The sequence below is a fragment of the Phaseolus vulgaris genome, chromosome 6 (genome assembly GCF_051622355.1).
Source record: "Phaseolus vulgaris cultivar YP4 chromosome 6, ASM5162235v1, whole genome shotgun sequence".
Taxonomy (NCBI): Eukaryota; Viridiplantae; Streptophyta; class Magnoliopsida; order Fabales; family Fabaceae; genus Phaseolus; species Phaseolus vulgaris.
In genome coordinates this window covers 3,282,842-3,290,540 of record NC_143503.1, presented here as the reverse complement: position 1 = coordinate 3,290,540, position 7,699 = coordinate 3,282,842, and positions in this window count along the sequence as shown.

Here is a 7,699-nt window from a genome sequence, read left to right as displayed (position 1 = left end):
AGCAGCCACCTTTCCCTTCTCTTTGTTGGCCTCGGCAAGATCAGCTATGGCGTCGTCCCTCGCCTTTTCCACTTGCCCAAGAAATTTCTCTCGGTCGACTGACCTATGCTCCAGTTTTTGCACCTTAGCGGCGTCAGCTTTCATGAGAGCCTCCAGGTCAACCACCCTGACGTGAAGAGGCACAATCTTGCTCTCCAGCTCGACCTTCTCTTGAGCAAGTTGATGCACCTTGTGGCGAAGGTCAGTAGCCTCCTTGCGCGCCAGCCTGAGCTCGGTGTTCATTGCATCCTCCACTCAGGAGTGTTCGATTTCTGCGAGCGTCAGGCTGAAAGACAACTTCTCCACCTCGACCCTCATGGTGCTGTTTTCGGTTTTGAGGTTGAAGAGGTCGTCTTGGAGCCTCCTGGTTGAGCTCTCCACAGCTCTGGTTATGATCGCCGGGATATCTTGTGCTATGGTCTTCAGCTTGGCAGTTAGAGGCTCCCACATCCTTGTGACCTCCAAAGGGAGGTTTGCTGCTTGGAGAGGCACCAGGTGAGCCTGTTGTTGGTTCTCGTCGCCACCTTCCTTAGCGGGTTCTTCAGTAGGCGCTTCCTGGCGTGGCGACGGAATCGGGGACTCGGTGATCAGAATCGGAGAGGTATGAGCAACCTCATCCCCGATTGGAGCAACTTCTGCAGCTGAGGCGTTTGAAGGGAGACCCCCTCCAGCTGACACATATGGTGTAGAGGCGCTTGGGGGGTCCTCCATGAAGTTTGGCTCTTGGGCCTCAACTGCAGGTGGCGCAGTGGCCAGTAGGACCGCTTGGACTGGTGAGGCAGGAGCCCGTGGGAGTGGCGATGATGGAGGAGGAGCAGGCGTCGATGGAGGTGTTGAGGTTGGAAGAGGGGGTGGAGCAGGCGGTGAAGAAGGTGCCACCCTCTTCCTCTTTGAGACCAAACCGTCTTCGGTGGCCTCGTCATCTTCTTCCTCTTCCTCGGGGATCACCTGAGGGGCTTTCCTTTTAGGTCTCTTGAGGACCAATTTCTTGCGTTGGGCAGGTTCCTTGGGTGGCGATCGCCCGTGGACGATGGCTGTCTCCACCACCGAGTTGGGCACCGTTTGAGAACCCGTCGCCAACCCGTGGTTTCGGGCGAGCGCCTTCAGTTCAGCGAGCATGCCTTTGCCCAACATGTTGTCTGCATGGAACGAAAATGCATGGGTTAACTCAGGGAAAAAATGAATGCATAAGGTAGTACACAGCAAAGCAGATGATATGTGCAGGAAAGATAAAACCAAAGTCTTGCGCATAACGCGCAAGACGCCCAGAAACAGCTAAACAGAAGCAGTATTAAAACAACAGTTTTTAATGTTCTAACCTATTTGAATTTCTAGCTGGTCTTCGTAGAATTCGAAGCAGATCAAGGTGGTGGTAAGGAAAGTAATGTTGGCGTCCGCCACCCTTTTCCAGAAGAGACAGAGATCTCTGTCCAATGCTCCCATGCTGTCAGGACTTCTGGGTCTCCTGAAGCAGCTCTTGGACTCCTTCTTCCCCTTGTCCACCCAGTACAAGGGGAAGCCGTCGAGAAGGGAGGCGTCCTTGTCATTCGCGCGCACTTGAACGAATCTCCCTTTCCAGTCTTTATAGGACTGCTGGAAGATGGCAAAGATGGACCTCCCAGCGATCGCGTTCAAGCTAACCCACAGGCGGTCTCCTGGGTGCTTGGCTTCGAAGAGGAATAGGAACACGTCCACCGATGCGGGCAACCCCAGATGGTCGCACATCACTTCGAACGCTCGCACAAACGCCCAGCTGTTGGGATGGAGCTGGGCGGCGGCGATGTTGAGCTCGGTAAGGAGCTCCCTTTCGAAACGGGTGAAAGGGAACTTGAGCTTCACCTTCTTGAATAAGGTTGTGTAGACGAAGCAGAAGGGCCCGTCAGCACTCACCTTGTCATCGGCACAAACGGGCAGATCGGGGGGGCAAGGTAGCACTATCATTTTCTCGTCGTGCTCCTTATGAAACGTCTGGTTAGGCTCATCCCCCTTTGTCAGCCGCAAAACTGCTCCAGCAGTGTTCACAGAAGATGTCTCCTTCAGAAGGGTCGAGTTGGCCCAAGGATACAGGGTTTTGAAGTCTGGCAAGGGAACAGGGGCTCCTCCGGCGATAGGTGGAGTCGTCTGGGCCAGGTTAGGGCGGGAAGACGCAGTCCTCTCAGCCTGCGAAGATGAAGCGCCACGAACTCGTGGTGGGTCGTGTGCTTGTGAAGGGGGGTTTCGTGATGAAGGAGGAGGATTCGGGGTGATCTTTGTGCGAGTCATGGTAGCAGCTGCAAAGGAAGAAGAAAGGAAAAATGATCAGGGGTTACAGAGGCTGACTCGATCATAGAAGGAAGGTGAAAAACGAACGAATGTAGGTTCGTTGCGACGATTGACGAAGCCCTAAGTTACGCAGAAGGAGAAATGGAAAAACAACCCACAGCATATGCACCAGGCAGTTACAGGATGATGCGAATCGGTTAAAATGCAAGGAAAACCAACAGAAGAAGGAAAGTAGGTACCTTTTGATGATCAGGAAAACGATGAAGGTTGATGGTGATTCAGAATGTTGGAGAGCGCTGAGAGTTTTCCGCAGAAGAAAGTTAGAGCATTCGTGAATGCGAGGGAAAGTGATAGAACAGTGTTGAGTGAAAATGGGTTTAAGGGTTTTTTCGAAATGGGTTTAGGAAGCGCAAACGGCAGCTGAAGAGAGCCGTTGATGAAGCCACGTGTCGAGCGATGAGTGAGGGGTTTGGTGGAGCGTTAGAGCAGCAGAAGGTACAACCGCTTGGAATTCTGCGTCAGTGCCACGTAGATCGGTGTTGACGTGGCTCTTTCAGTCTTTTCGCTAGACAAGTCTTCGCTTAAGACTGGGGGGCTTGTGTACCGCCCTGGTAGTCGGGAGTGATGACGTGGCATCCTGCTACAGTATAGGCGTGTTGACAAGGCGCCAGGTTGGCAGAAGGGAAGGAAGTCGGGGGGCTCGTGTAGTCGCCAGTTGTTAAATTGGCGTGTTCCGATCTCCAGCTTACCAGAATCGGCGATCACCAGGTTAAAGATGAAGTCGCCAGATGTAGATTCAGGCGACCTAGTCATTGGAGATCGCTAGAGCAAGCACATCGCCAAAGATGAAGGAGAAGCAGATTATGAAGGCGGCCGGCGAGACCACAGGGAAGGTGTATGAAGGCCCCTAACTCGCCAGTTCCAGTAGAGATCGCACTCCCAAGTTAGCTATGCACTGGGCAGTACCATGCATAAGTAACTTAGCTAAAATGAGAGTAGAAGCAGCGCCAAGTCAAGGAGGCTCCAGATGATGGCACGTGTACGACTGGATGCGAGCCACGTGTCCAGGTCTGTAACTGCCAGGAGAGAGAAAACAACCAGGTATATAAGAGTTCTCAACGAACTTTCTGAGGTACGCACGTTCAGATTATACTCTTTACGCTTGCGGATTTGCACGGTTCTTGTTCTCTTAGTATTTGGTGATACCGTCACTGACTTGGGCGTTGGAGTGCGATCGGCCGCAGCGGCGCCGCTCTGTTTATTTGCAGGTTCTTGAGGTGGATCTCGAAGAGGAACGGAGGTTCGAAGCGGTGCACACGTCGATCCTTTGACGAGGCAGTTTCCAGCGTTCCGGTCAACAGGCAGGATCACAGTGAAAAACTCAAATCTGTTTTTCTTTGATTAAAACTAAGTTGTTGTTTGTTACAGAATCTGAACAAACTATTTATTGCATTCAAAGATTAGTCAAAGCATTTAAAACTGAAGCGTATTCAGTTATAAAATCATTTAAAGCTCAGTCAACGCATAAAACAGTTTTCTGTTACGGTCCCAAAACAAACAATCGGTTGAATGCTCGAATCAATCGGTTGTTTTGGTTTGACAGCAAGTCAACCACCAAAAACAGTTTTCAACCTTTCTCAAAACACCCAAGTATAAAACAATCGGTTGTTTCGACAAAACAACAGGTTGTTTTTCACTTAGTTTGAAAAACACTTTTCATTTAAAAGGTTTGAGAATGCTTAAGCTTTGGATTCAATCAAGAGTGGATTTAACACAGATCATCTACCCCAGATCCTATCAAGACAGCTCAGCAACAACAAGCACATCCAGCCTTCCATCAACCTTCAAAGGGTTTGGATTCTTCAAAGCTTGAACACACTTTATTCAACAGTGAACTCATACTGTTTGTGGGGCCCAACTTACGTGGCCCATTATTACTATCGGACCACCGAGGTCCGATGTCGACGTCTGATGTCGACCTCTTCTTCAGTCGATGTCCGAGGTCTGACCTGTACAATTAATAATAAAAAGGGGTTAAGATAATTATGCACAAAATTTAAAAGAGATTGAAACAACAAATAAAAAACGTTTGATCCCCAAGTTCTTCCACCATTGAATATTTTACAGGATCTCTATAGATTAATCTTTTCTCAATCCTCCAATAGAGATAAACTAGATTGAACATGTGCCAATCTTATTTAACTGAAACTCACCAGTAAAACATGCGTCTACTGGTTTAATCACTACCCACTTTGTTCGATGTGTATACTCCATGGGAATGCTTATCTCCTCTCTCTTGAATCATGTGTCCAAGAAATTAATTAGAACAATGCAAACTAATTAAGAAACCAAAGTTTAAGATAAGGAAGACTCTCAATCATGCGTTCAAGTACAACCTCTTACAAAAACCAATTTTCTAGGAGATTAGAATATTAAAACAACTGCTATAGAGAATTAAAAAATGAAACTTTTATTGACCAAAACCTCATAACTCAATGGAAAACTGCAAAGGAATCAACCAAAAAGGTTTACCCTTTCATGCGAAGGCAAAACAAAAGAATTACAAAGAAGAAAAGAAACTAAGAAAATCCTATAAAGTTGCCCCTTTTCTCCTTGATGCTTGTGTCCTTTTATAGGCTTTTCAGCTCCAATGATCTTGGGAAAATATATTTTGTTAACAGATTCCAATTTTCCAACTTTCCAAAATTCTTGTATTTTGCAGAAGATTTGCTTCCAATTTTGTTTTAGAGATATTGTAGATTTTATTTTCTCTTTCTTCGAAATTTGTTTCCTGTATAAAACTGTACATATTTTTTTGCATTCCGGATTATGAAATTCACTAAATTTTCGGATTGGCGCTTCCGGTAAAATTTTGGCTTGGCGCGTCCAGCAATTTCCTAGATTGGTGCTTCCAGTAATACATGAATGCCAGTGTTAATCCAAAATAAAAAAAATGCAGAACATCCATAATTGAAAAAAACATTCTGGATCCGCTAATCCGTAATTCAAAATATGCATTCCGGATTCAGAAATCCATAATTAAAAAAAAAATCATTCCAAATCCACCAATCCGTAATAGAGATTAGGCTTTTGGATTCAACAATCCAGAAATCAACAATTTATGCAAACTTTGTTTCCAGAACACTTACTCATTCGGAAAGCAACATAATTCACTTTCAGATTGATGAATCCATAACACACTCCCAGATCTCAAATTCAAATAACAGGTGAAGGTCATTTTTGGGATTTATAAAATTATGGGAGTACAGAAAGAAATTGTCGAATGTGAATTAAAACAATAAATTTATTTATTATTATATTTCAATAATCCATAATTAAAAGTGTAAATAAATACATGTTCATCACCTTGAGTTTATTAAAAATCTGAAATTGAAAAGTATATATTCGAAAAAGAAAATTCGAATAGATGTTTTATATTTTGAAAAATGAGATTCTTGAATAGAATTGAAAAACCAAATTTCATTATGCAAAAGCAAATCCAGAATACAAATAACGCATTCTGGAAAAGGATTCCAGAAAACAAAATCCGGAAACATATTCTCAAAAAAGAATTCCAAAAAACAAAAAAATCCATAAACATATTCTAAAATGAGTATTATGGAAAGTTGTGCTGAAAAGTCTAATCTAGAAAACTGTTCCAAAAATCTAAATATGAAAATATATTCCAAAATACCAAATCCATAATACGTTTTGACATGCTCCCACTCCTATTTAAACTAAAGAATGCGTATTTGTGGTCATTTTGCATCAGTGATAGAGTGCATGTTCAAATTTATTGAATAGAGGAAACAAGTGTATTTTATGGAAAGAACAACACTCTTTGTAAATCTGGTCTTTAAAATCACAAACTTAAATGAACAACATTGTATGTGAGTGGTGCACTAATTCATCAAGCAGTTCAAGCTCAAAAACAATATCTTCAATCGATTAAAGTTGCAACATTTATCCATAGGCAATATATATATAGCTCTAATGAAAGCATCATCAACAAAGCGATAAGAATTAGAAATCGAAATGTGCTTTCTTAACTTATTGCTGGATTTCACTATACGAGCCTCACGTGGAAATATAATTACTTGAAAAAATGAGAAGGAGAAAACAAATATGTTATTAATTAAAATAGTGATAATTACATTTTCAACTCCTTTATTTATAAAGGTCACATTCTCTTGAAAATAGAAATAAAATCTACTAGATTAAAGAAACTCCTACTATGATGAATGCAAAAGTTGGCATTGTGGTAGTGTGGAAAGGTTATTCTTGTTGAATTAATGGGGCTATAAGTTGAAGAGGGGTGAAGGTGAATTGTATTTAGGTAGATTTTCTTAAAAGTTGGTTTAGTCAATCATGAGAGAATTGGTTGTTTTTCGAAATAACATATTAAATTTTTTTAAAAGAATACTAATTTAGAAAAACAATCCATTATTTTTAAAAACAATTGATTAAAAATTCTGGGCACACAGATCACAAGATACAAATCTGTCAATCAATTTTACTTAGAAAACATTTGAACCAGTTTTAGGAAATAAATTCCAAAATCTATTTCAACAAATTCTCTTTAAAAACAACTTATTATTTTTCCAATTTTAGAAACAAAAAAATATCAACAGATTAATCTGAAAACAACTTATTTATTTTCTAGTTATAAAATCGGAGAAAAAGATATTAACATGTTAAACTTCGAAATAACAGATTGATTTTCTCGTTTTGATAAAAGGCAAAAAATATTTTAGTTTTTCAAGAATCCAATACAATCAGACATAGTTTTCAAGAAGCTTTTTGATTCAAACAATGAAAGTGTATACACAGAACCAATACATAGAGACTCGCATACAATTTATTATAATATTAATTATGTTCAATCCAAAAGATCACACAACACTACTGAGTAAAACAATCGATTAATTTTTTTAAAAATCGATTGATTTTTACACCAGTAAGTACAGTTATGCAGAAAATTAAATTGCAATGATAAGAAAAGCTTAAAGCACACCAAGATTTATACTAGTTCACTCAAAACTGAGTTACATCTAGTCCCACCTCACACCAAGATGGAATTCACTAGATCAACAATTTATTTTACAAAAGAAGATAAAAAACAGTTCTTGAACCCTATAAGAACCAAACCACACACTGCAACACCCAATTACAGTTGTGATAACCACCAAGAAACTTATAAACATATTTAAAACACAGTAAAGTAAACGAACGAATACACCTTTGTTATGAACCATGAAACTAAAAAAGGATCTCTAAATTCACAACACACTTTGAAAAACCTTTGACCTTAAGTGAATGGTGAAATTTAAGCACCAAGAACACTCAAAGATTATCAAAGACTATTTTTTCTCAAAAAGTAGCTCACTTTTTATTCTCT